The following is an 11,695-nucleotide window of genomic DNA, read 5'->3' as shown; positions in this document are numbered from 1 at the left end:
TATGTATATGTATATGTATATGTATATGTATATGTATATGTATATGTATATGTATATGTATATGTATATGTGTATGTGTATGTGTATGTGTATGTGTATGTATATGTATATATGTATATGTATATATATATATATGTATATATATATATATATATATATATATATATATATATATATATATATATATATACTGTATATATATATATATCCGAGTAAGCACATCTATCTCAATATTTTTAATATCGTATGTATTGTCCTTTTAGAAAACAAAATTTGCGTCGGTCATAGTTGTTATAAACAGTCCCTCAAACAATCTTTGAAAACGAACAAATTTATTCCCGACAGTCTTTTAGCTGCGTTTTTAACAATCATTCTGTGCAATTGCATTGAATAAATGTTGCGTTGTCGCTGAAAGTTCCTCTGGTTGTTCCTTTTTTAAAGATGTGACGATGCGTATGCGATTGGTAAAAGTGGACTGAATATTTCGTCAGCATATACACACTTACACGCACACACACGCACACATACATACATAAATAAATAAATGAATATATATATATATATATATATATATATATATATATATATATATATATATATATATATATATATATATATATACATATACATATACATATACATATACATTATATATATATATATATATATATATATATATATATATATATATATATATATATATATATATATATATATATATATATATATATATATATAGAGAGAGAGAGAGAGAGAGAGAGAGAGAGCCTCGATGGCTCAGTCGGTTACAGCAGCAGCTTCGGACTTCGTAGAGGTCTGTGGCGCGGTTCAATCCCGCAAGCCGGCTGATCAGAGAGGCAGACACTTTGCTATCCGTGTAGACATCCGGGATTATATATGTAATCAACTGATAGGTTTGCTTAAAAAGCAAATGGATGTTACAGACTAAATACACACACAAAACAAAGCCACTACAACACCTTCTAAAAAACATAACAAACATCTCACACGTCTCGAACTCTCGCCATACCCGCGCAATGACTTCTCGCTGCTGGGAAGAAAGGGCGTTAGGTCTGGTATGATACATGAAACATACGTACCGGGGTCTAAGCGATGTCAGGCAGGGCAGCCGATCGAGACCACAGGTCTACCCCAAAGCAAATCAAAAAGTCCTTCAAAAGAAGGCATCGTGCTTACCCCATACAAAAATGGGAATAAAAGCACGTTAAAAGAAAAAGAAAGAAAGAAAGAATATATATATATATATATATATATATATAGATATATATATATATATATATATATATATATATATATATATATATATATATATATATATATATATATATATCAGTACTATTACAGTTTCGGTCAAATTCGGATGCGTATTATTTTTTTACTTGTTATCATTCATTTTTGAGATGATTCATACGAAAAAACTTACTCGAATCTTGCGCAAATTAATTTGGTTACGGAGATATTTGCCGATGAATGTTGTACCTTATTGTTATCCCATCAAAGTACGCGTTACAAGGTAAGACAGTAACCGACCCCCCCCCCATAGCTAGCACGGGAAAACTGTAACCAGTCAACACCGAAACTGTAATTTTACCTAAAAATAACACCACGTAACCTAGGGGTGTTGACTGGTTACAATTTTGCCGTGTCAGCTATTGTTGGGGGTGTATTGTCTTACCTTGTAACTCGCAGTTTCATGGGATAACAATAAGGAACAATATTCATCGGCAAATATCTCCGTAACCATGAATTTGTGCAAGATTCGAGTATGTTTTTCGTATGAATCATCTCAAAAATGAATGATAAGTAAAAAGATAATACATATCCGAATTTGGACCGAAACTGTAATAATACCAAATAGATATATATATATATATATATATATATATATATATATATATATATATATATATATATATATATATATATATATATATATATATATATATATATATATATATATATATATATATATATATATATATATATATATATATATATATATATATAATATATATATATATATATATTGCATTTTATATTTAAAACAGTAACCCAACTAAGTACGTTTGGAGTCTTTGTGGAGATAACGTCATACTGACCTTAGTATTATAATTTATGTGGCCTCAATATATATATCATGTTTTTTTTTCTATCTCTCTCTTTTCTGATATGAAAATACGAAGTATTCATGTAACCTTTCACTTGGTTCAGGTGTGAGGACTGTATAGCCTCAGGATGTCAAGAGGTAAATGGCACCAAAAGAAAGTAGAGAAGATATTTCAAAAAGAACTTGACAAATAATCCGGGCACACCAGTGCCTCTTCAGTGCCATGCAATCCACCAGTAATGCCAGTCACTGGCTGGAAGCTATTCCCTTCTGTGGGGCACTCGACTGCGTTTGTATGCCCGACCTGCTTGATGTAAACACGAGCATGCGCACAGGCGCGGTCTATTTTTAGTAACAGGGGACAGTTGTCGATCGCTGCTATTGCATATGCATCGTCATATCTTAGAAAAGGAACAAACAGAGGAACTTTCAGCGGCAATGCAACTGTTATTCAATATATATATATATATATATATATATATATATATATATATATATATATATATATATATATATATATATATATATATATATATATATATATATATATATGGGTATGTATTTATAGACTGAACCAGATTTATATTTATATTGCTTCAGTAGGATGTCTCTGGATCTCCTTCATTCGTGGTCGAATCCAACCACGGATGCTAAGAGTTTCTCCGTTTATTCCCGGGTCGGATATCTTATTGTAATGATGTGAAAAAAAATGTGGTCGTAAAGTGGAGAAGTCGTTGAAGCTGTCAGGAACACACACACAAACACCTGGCGCTCTCTTCGCGTTAGCAGCTGCCGCTAATTGCGTTTGCCACACGTGTGTAGAATTTGTGAAAGCAACTAATTGCTTTGATGCCTTACCATACTAGTTTTCTTCTTTGTTCTTCATGTGACTTACAGAGGAATTAGTTCCGCAGCCCAGACCATTCAGATGCAACGAACGAGATACCGACTGTAAACCCTACCGATATTTAGGAGTAGACTTGTAAACGGTGAAACTGACCGTCTGCGGAAAATATATGGGTGGCTTACTTAACAAGCACCACTAATTTCTTGTTAGATTTTCGGTCTAGATTCAGTACATGAGATACCAGATGAAACTAATATATAATATATCCTTGGACTCTCCTGATTACAGAATGATCAGTGATAGACATACTTGAGGGTGGGTTCCCCCTGACAGACACACTGAAAAGGGTGGGTTAATTGGATCTTGATCCAACTTAAGAGATACCAAGTACAATTTACACTACAATAGCACTGCACTTCTTAGAGTACTACGGTGGTCATGACAGACATTTTAGTGGGTGGTTAACCCCTGACAGACACCCCACAATGAGTGGGGAGGTACCAAGTAAAATTTGCACTACAATAGCGCTGCCTATTCTAGAGTGCTGTAATGGTAATGACAGACATTTTAGTGGGTGGTTACCCCTTGACAGACACACCCTAACGGGTGGGGAGAGGGAAGGGCAAGCCCTGATAATTACTATATAGACTACGTATAGTAGGCTGCTATTCACCAGTAATATACAGTATCGTGATATATTAATAAATCTTTTTTCCCATTTCTATATACTTTGTATTTATTTTATACGAATATTATTTGTTTGTTTCATATAAATAACATTAATCTGTAGGCCTATAACAATTCGGTCATATTATTTTGTCAAGCAAGCAACTGACTTCAGTTACGTTACTCGCTTTATGTTATCTTTGTTTACGAGATGAACGTTGATATAAGCGAAGGCTGGAAGACTGGGACTGTAAAGCAGCATGTAAGTTCTTATCATTATTCGATTTTTTGCTATAAAATGTCTATGTACATAACGCTTGTTAAATAGAGTAATACGCAACTATTGAATAGTAAGTAATACATATGTAAGATATACGCTATAGTCAGAGTACAAATCATAATAATTGCGCTTTCGCCTACCCAGTTTGTTTTATCGAAGTAGGAATACCTACTTTTGGTTTCAACTGACTTGCATACTAATGAACTCGTGGATACATTCAAATTGTGTAATATCAGTTTTAGGAATGCATATCGCTTTACCATAATCGATTTTTTTTTTTTTTTTTTTTTTTTTTTGCTGGCGTAGAACTCGTCAAACATGATACACCTGGCCGAGGAAGGTCACAGATGATCTCTATTTCTTAAAAAATCAATTTCTCCACACGCAAAATTATTCCGAACATTTCCATTCTCTCAAGAAGATTATGAATAAATATAAGAGCAAACTAGACCAAAGAATTAATCACGTAACGTAAATGTAAGGAAAACGAGAGAAATGAAAAATGAGAACATAAACAAGCTCAGGGAAGTTAGCCTACTCTGTTTACTGGAGGTCTTGCACACAGCTGACAGATTTCATTTTCGGTTGTCCGATTTTTATGACTGAGTTGGAGACGGATTATAAATCATATTAGCAGTGGTAAATACACTGAACAGGTGTGAGAATATAATATGATGTTAGTGACTGCCTGCAGGATATAATGAAGAGTGAAAAAAATATCAATAGGGAGAAAGTTAAACGAATAATGGTCGTCAAAGCCAGCATCGATAGCATGTACTGAAACACATTGCATAAGCTGGCTGTGGTGCATGTCGGCAGCAAGTTAAGTGACACACTCAGCTCGCTTTAAACATAAAAGTGCGGGCAATTTTCGCCTTAATTTTGCCCGTAAGTATTATTTTTTAGTTGAGTTTAAGTTTTCCTCCCTGAATATACGGTACTGGTTACTTGGTGGTATCGTAGCTTAATCTAAGTGCGGCCAGCCGAAAATAAGTGGAGTATAGTTAAATAATTGACATGCTATTATAGACCTACTTAATTTGGGAGTCAGGCCTCCAAGTTGTATGATCGTCAACTTCGGGAGGGGGACTACAATGGGGAAAAGTGTGTTGTATATAGTTAGCCTATCTTGAACAATTCGTTCACATTCTCGTTTCCAGAAATTATTTGTGTTATGCTACATCTTTGTGAAAGTTTGGGTGTTAAAGCGGCTCTACACGATGGGACTTTGGTGCTAATATCAATCGAAATGCCGTATCCGATAAAAATTTTATCTCATTCACATGATCCAACCGCACCTCAAGAACAAATCTGTTGATGGCGAGACACGGTGGTCTACGGACCTCGACATGGCTACAGTGCCCTAACTATATGCCTACTCCGCAAAAGAAAATAAAATGACAAAAGACTGGCTATTAAAGCGAAAACACTTATCTCACATTTCTTTTTAGAAGAACTGAGACTCGCACTATATGACTGGTTTAATTATTTAAGAATGGACCAGCACACGTACTTGTAGCTGTTGTCACTTGTGACCCTGCCATTCAGAAAAAAATACAACTTTGTGTGAGGCAATAACTCCACACGAAAGACTCAGTGCTAATATATATATATATATATATATATATATATATATATATATATATATATATATATATATATATATATATATATATATATATATATATATATATACATATATATATATATATATATATATAATTATATATATATATATATATATATATATATATATATATATATATATATATATATATATATATATATATATATATATATATATATATATATATATATTACTTTTATGTGAAGCAATAACTCCATATATATATCACACACACACACACACACACACACACATATATATATATATATATATATATATATATATATATATATATATATATATATATATATATATATATATATATATATATATATGTGTGTGTGTGTGTGTGTGTGTGTGTGTGTGTGTGTGTGTGTGTGTGTGCTTGTGTGTGTGATGGAATTAATGAAATGAAATATTCCATGGGTCAATAGGAATTGAAACAAAAATAACTCCAGCAGTAATTCTTATCCTGTAACAATCAATATTTCTTGCATTCAGGTCTGTATCCTGTAACAATCAATATTTCTTGCATTCAGGTCTGTATCTGCAAATCTCATGCATATATCGTAACATGCAAAAGTGATGAAAGTTATAGAAATTTTTATAACTATAGGCTTATGCAGATTAAAAAGCTTGATGGGATAGGGTAATAGTGGGAGAAAAAGGAAAAATCATGCGTTATCCCATCATATTCGTATGTATTCCTTGTAGGCCTATAACTTATAGTAGGATAACAGGTTTATGTAAAAAGTTTGTCCATCTGATGCTGGATCATATCAGGGTTGTATCGACATTAAAGTATCATATATTCTTTACTTTTAATTTTGCACGTGCGTTCATACGTTGTGTAAGTATTATAAATTCATCCAAGAACTGGCATTCTGCAAATGACCAGTTCATGACGGCCGTCAGGACGGGAGATGTTCCCGTGACGCTGCCAAGAACAAAATTGATGACTGGTCTTGAGTTACCGTTCACACGATGAGATGTGGTTGAAATCTCACAAGCTGTAGGATTTTACGATCAACCCGTACTTGATCCCCATCAGACAGACTGTCAGACCAAGTGACAGACCAAAATTACAATCCATATGATTCAGTCTGGTTGGAAATAAACTGGCCTTTCAGCTGATCATAAAACTAGACCCCATCATGTACAGCTGCCCTTAGGGGAATGTATCAAGATTAAATTCCTTATTAATGTTTATATTTCAGATAAGGAATTATTATTTTCCAGTATATTATTGCAGATTATGGAGTCTGTTCATGCAGCAGGTGCCACAGGAATTCAGAAGGCATGTATGATATGCAGATCATCTGAAGAAATAACCAGTAAACTACGAGGCTTCCACGCAAATACGTGGAATTCTATTAAGAAAAATGAAGACCTACGCAGAAAACTTCGTTCTGATGTCTCTCATGAAGTTACAATTCAGATAATCAATAAGGACGAGTTTACTCACTCAGATTGCTACCATTCTCCTTGCCTAAGAAAGTATAGTGTAGTTAAACGATCAACACTTGATACACAGCTGGTGGCTCCTGAGTCATCAACACCAGAAACCGGAACAATAATCTCCCTTCCTGTTACAGATGAAAATGGGGTACTCTCAGCTGATTGTATCTTTTGTGGCAAACGTAAGAGGAAGTGGAATAAATCAATGGAGGTACTGTCAGAGTGTAATACCAAGGAAGGCTGCAGACCAATATTAGAAGCTGTTAAAAAAAATGACCATCGTGTAATATCGATATTCATGAGTGGAGGTGACTTTACTGCAAGGAGAGTCAAATATCATAAGTCTTGTCGTCGTAAATATGTTAAGGCTTCAGAAATATTACCTAAAACAGAGCAAAAATCAGTCAACATATCAATGCAGAAACTTTCCGGATCATCTGCGACTATGTGCAGCACCATGTGATTGATAAAAAGGAAGTAATTCTATCAACATCCCTGTTTGATTTATATACTACAGAATTCATGTCCAGGGGTGGTTCTCAAGAAGACATTGATCAATACACTGTTTATTCACTGCTGTGTAAAATTAAAGAGGCCTATTCGAATGAGATACCTACATTATTACTTAACAGGCGGGTAGGAAATCTCATTCACAGCTCATCCATGTCTGAGCCAGATGCTAGAGCAGCATTTGTTGGTGAACACCAGTCATCCAAGCAATATGAACAAGTACGCGCTGTTGCTATGTATTTACATAGCATTATCCTATCTATGCCTAAATCCAAATCTCCTAGTCCAACATCAGTTCATACTCTGAAACCGACTTCCCCAATGCTTCCAGAATCACTAGAGTTCTTTTTTCGAACACTTTATTATGGCCTTCTTTCAGACACTAATCTGGTTCCTAAGGAAAATATTGAACGACGAGTGATGTCAAGCGCATCTGACGCTGTGATTATTACATCAAGAGATCGAGTGCGCCCCTGGAAAAACACATGTCTAGGACTTGGCATGGGAACATTGACTGGATCAAAGACAGTAGTACAGATACTTAACAATTGGGGCACTCAATATCTTATGATGAACTTAAATCTTTAGAGACTGAATTTGCCTTAACAGTGTCAGATGATAATCAGGAAACTCCAGATGGAATTCTGTGTAAACTCAACCTCGCAACAGCTATTGCCTGGGATAACTATGATGTAAATATTGAAACGAGCACCCTTCATTCAACTGTCGGCTTCTGTTATCAAAACAAATACTCAAAAGATGGCACAAAAGAAATAGAAATGATTTGTAGACTAAAGCAAAGACGATATGAAGGTTCTGATCGAGACATTCCTCCTTTTGGGGCAACCTTGAAAAGTGCCCATTTTGACATTTCTGCATCTCCAAATGATGGCCAGTATGTTTTTGAAAAGAACCTGTTAGGTTTTTACTGGAACTGGCAGTCACTACACAGACAGCTACCTCTTTTCCAAGGGTTTTATTCCCAATTTGTTACAGATGACTTGCCACAACAATCTATATGTTATATGGATCGTATTCCCTTACCTCCAACACGAAATGATGTAGTCAGGGATACAATGATAAGATCTTTGAATGTAGCAAAGGAGGTGAACTAAAGCTATGCTATTGTTACTTACGTCCTTGCTGTGGCCATCAAGGCTTACTCAATTCAAGGAATTGAATCACCAGAGTTTGACAGACTGCTGATTTTACTTGGCAATTTTCACTTGGAAATGGCATTTTTTGGTGCACCTGGAACTTATATTCATGATTCAGGAGTAGAATACATGCTTACTGAATCTGGCATCCTTGCTGAAGGATCCTTGACAGGATTTATGAAAGGTAAATTCTACAACAGATGTGTTCGTATTCATCAAATCCTTGCCTGTGTCATGGAAAGATTATTGTTCCAGAGATTTCTGTGCACTCTTAGTGAAGAAGCACAGACTGACATGTCATATGTTCTTCAGGAAGCGCCATTTAAGTCAAAACTAACTGAGGAGTATCTTGCAGTGAATGACAAGTTTCACACAAATGATGTAGATCTGAAAGTTTTACCAACTGTAACATTTTTTTTTAAACAAGCTTCTGGGGATGTTTGTTTCTCCAGAACCAACCCTCCAACCTGAATGGCGTATTTATCTTGTTACCTTCTCCATTTGTAAACAACTGGTCTACAGACAACTGGAACAAACAGTGAACAAAAATGATGCATCTCCACTGAAAGGTATTGTTTTTTAGGAACTGTGATTGGACATTTCTTTGATGGAGCATTAAACAGCTCAGAGAGGATTGGCTGTTTCAAATTAAGAACTATACTGGTAGTTCATTTGTTTCTCCATCGAAGATATTCAGTCCGTCCAACCTGAATTAAGTGACATTTGTAGATCTTGATTGTATTCTAAATCACGGTGTGATAAAACATAATAAAACTATGTTAAACTGCAGTGAACATGTGTCTGGAACAAACAGTGAACAAAAATGCAGCATCTCCACTGAAAAATAAGTTGCCTTTAACTTACTCTTGATAGCACATCTAACGTCAGATGGAGGCATTACAACAGCTCAGAGCCGTGGGTTGGCTGTTTCAGACATTAAGAACTTTATCACTTATAAATTCCCCTTTGGTGATAATTCTCCATTGGAGATATTCCCGAGGTATCGTGAATTTGATATTAAGCGACATTTGTAGCTTCATGATTGTATATAAATCACGGTGTGATAAAAATTCATAATTTAAGAATGTTTTTATTTGTTCCTTTTTCATGTTCTTCGTTATATGTTTGCATAGATTTTAACTTTCTCTTCTTACCTTGGTTTCTTTCGATGGCGTGGATGATGTGTTGGTTTTTAAATATTGATATCTCTCAGAAAGGCGTATAGAGACGAGAATTTTCCCACTTTAATTAGTACAGTAAATAAAGATCAGTAAAACTAACAAGATTAAATGATAGAAACTCACTCTTGAATAGTCTATATGTGGTAACACAACTGAAGTGGGAGAAGTACTGAAGGACTGTTCTGACTCTCGTCTCCTGGGTTCCAACTCGCGAACCCGAAAGTTCCTATCTGCAATCCCATTTATCTAGCCTTATTGGAAGGATTAATCAGCAAGGTGATTTCAATTCTGATTGGAAGGACTGTAGTGGGTGTGATTCAAATCTCTCCTTAGAGGACTTGATAGGAGGTGATCTTATTTGTGAAAGACCCTCCCATGATTGATTGGATTAAATCACGATGTGATAAAAATCCTGGAACTTCATAAACACCTTCCGGATATATATATAGAATCAGCTGTTGTATATTTATACTGTGCTGATTCATGTTTTGCTATATAATCCGATATTATTTCCCATTTTTATATGTGTTTATGGCTCAAACACGATATATAATGGTTCATATAAACATCTATATATGATAATATGACACAACAGCATTTGGCCGTTATCACTGTATTCTTTTATCTCTCTTTACTCTTATTTCTCTCTCCATCTACTCCTAACTTTTTTTATCTCTATCTCTCTCTTTTCTATTTAATTTCCTATATATTCTATATAATATATATATATATATATATATATATATATATATATATATATATATATATATATATATATATATATATATATATATGAAAAAATTGGTGGCCCCCAAGAAATTTTTCTGGATCCATTAGTGGATGCTGAATGTTTCGTTTCCCAGTATTGTTCGAATCAGTTTACAGGTACTCCTTCAACTACTTTGTCTTTTCTGTCATTACTTCTATACACTAATTCACTAGCTCTGAAATTAGTCTTATGATTAATTTTGTTATGGTAACCATGTGGGGCTAATAGCTTATTGTATCTATTGTATTCTATATGTCTAGCATTTGTGTGTGTATGTTCCTTTTTACACAAATGCTATTTTTTTACAAGTTTCCCTTACAAAAGAAAGGTCACACTCCACTCGAATTAATATAAACTCGGGTTTTTATCATCTTTATTACTTTCGCTTTTTCGATTACATATAATCTTCTCAACTGGATTTTACTAATGAAGGGTGCCATTACATTTATCATTTTTTAATATACTAGTGGTTTCTTTTACTTTTTCTAATATTTTAGTTTATTATAGCTTTACTATTTTCATTCTGTACTTGGTGAGTTATTAGAGTTTATAAGGAGAATGGCTGTACACAATTCCGGTCCAGTGATGTAAAACCTATAATGGTAAGACATATAGACAGACATTCATAGTAGTTACGGGTTCCACGTTATCTTTCATTATTGCGAATGGAATTCTATAAAGTAATGTTACCTAGTGCCATTAACACGGAAAGATATAAAAGTCCCGTGGAAGAGACATATAGATGAAATTCTTGTTCTTTTTCCAGACCCGCAACGTAAGTATGCTAGATACCAAGGTGGAAAAAATGAGTAATCAGGAACCTTCGTAAAAAATTAACCGTCGGAAACGGTATGAAATCGACATCAGCCCTTCTCGACATTTGCGTGACACAAATCGCTGATTGATTTGAAGCGGAATCACTCAGGGAAAGCGCTCAAAAAGAAACAGACGATTACACACACAAGTGATTCTCCTTCATGAATAGCTACTCACTTCATATCTCACATGCAAGAATGGGTAAACGACAACCTACTGCACCAGTAATTACTAAAGAGGCGAGGGTCCCTGTCAA

The 11,695-nt window shown here is 34.5% G+C and overlaps 1 pseudogene; it reads left to right on the top strand.

The window, feature by feature from the left end:
• Window positions 1-11,695, top strand: part of LOC136834739 (GDP-L-fucose synthase-like) — a 30,789-nt pseudogene that overhangs the window by 441 nt on the left and 18,653 nt on the right.

The sequence above is a fragment of the Macrobrachium rosenbergii genome, chromosome 54 (assembly GCF_040412425.1).
Source record: "Macrobrachium rosenbergii isolate ZJJX-2024 chromosome 54, ASM4041242v1, whole genome shotgun sequence".
Taxonomy (NCBI): Eukaryota; Metazoa; Arthropoda; class Malacostraca; order Decapoda; family Palaemonidae; genus Macrobrachium; species Macrobrachium rosenbergii.
The sequence above is the reverse complement of the archived record's forward strand: the minus strand, read 5'-3'. Positions and strand labels throughout refer to the sequence as shown.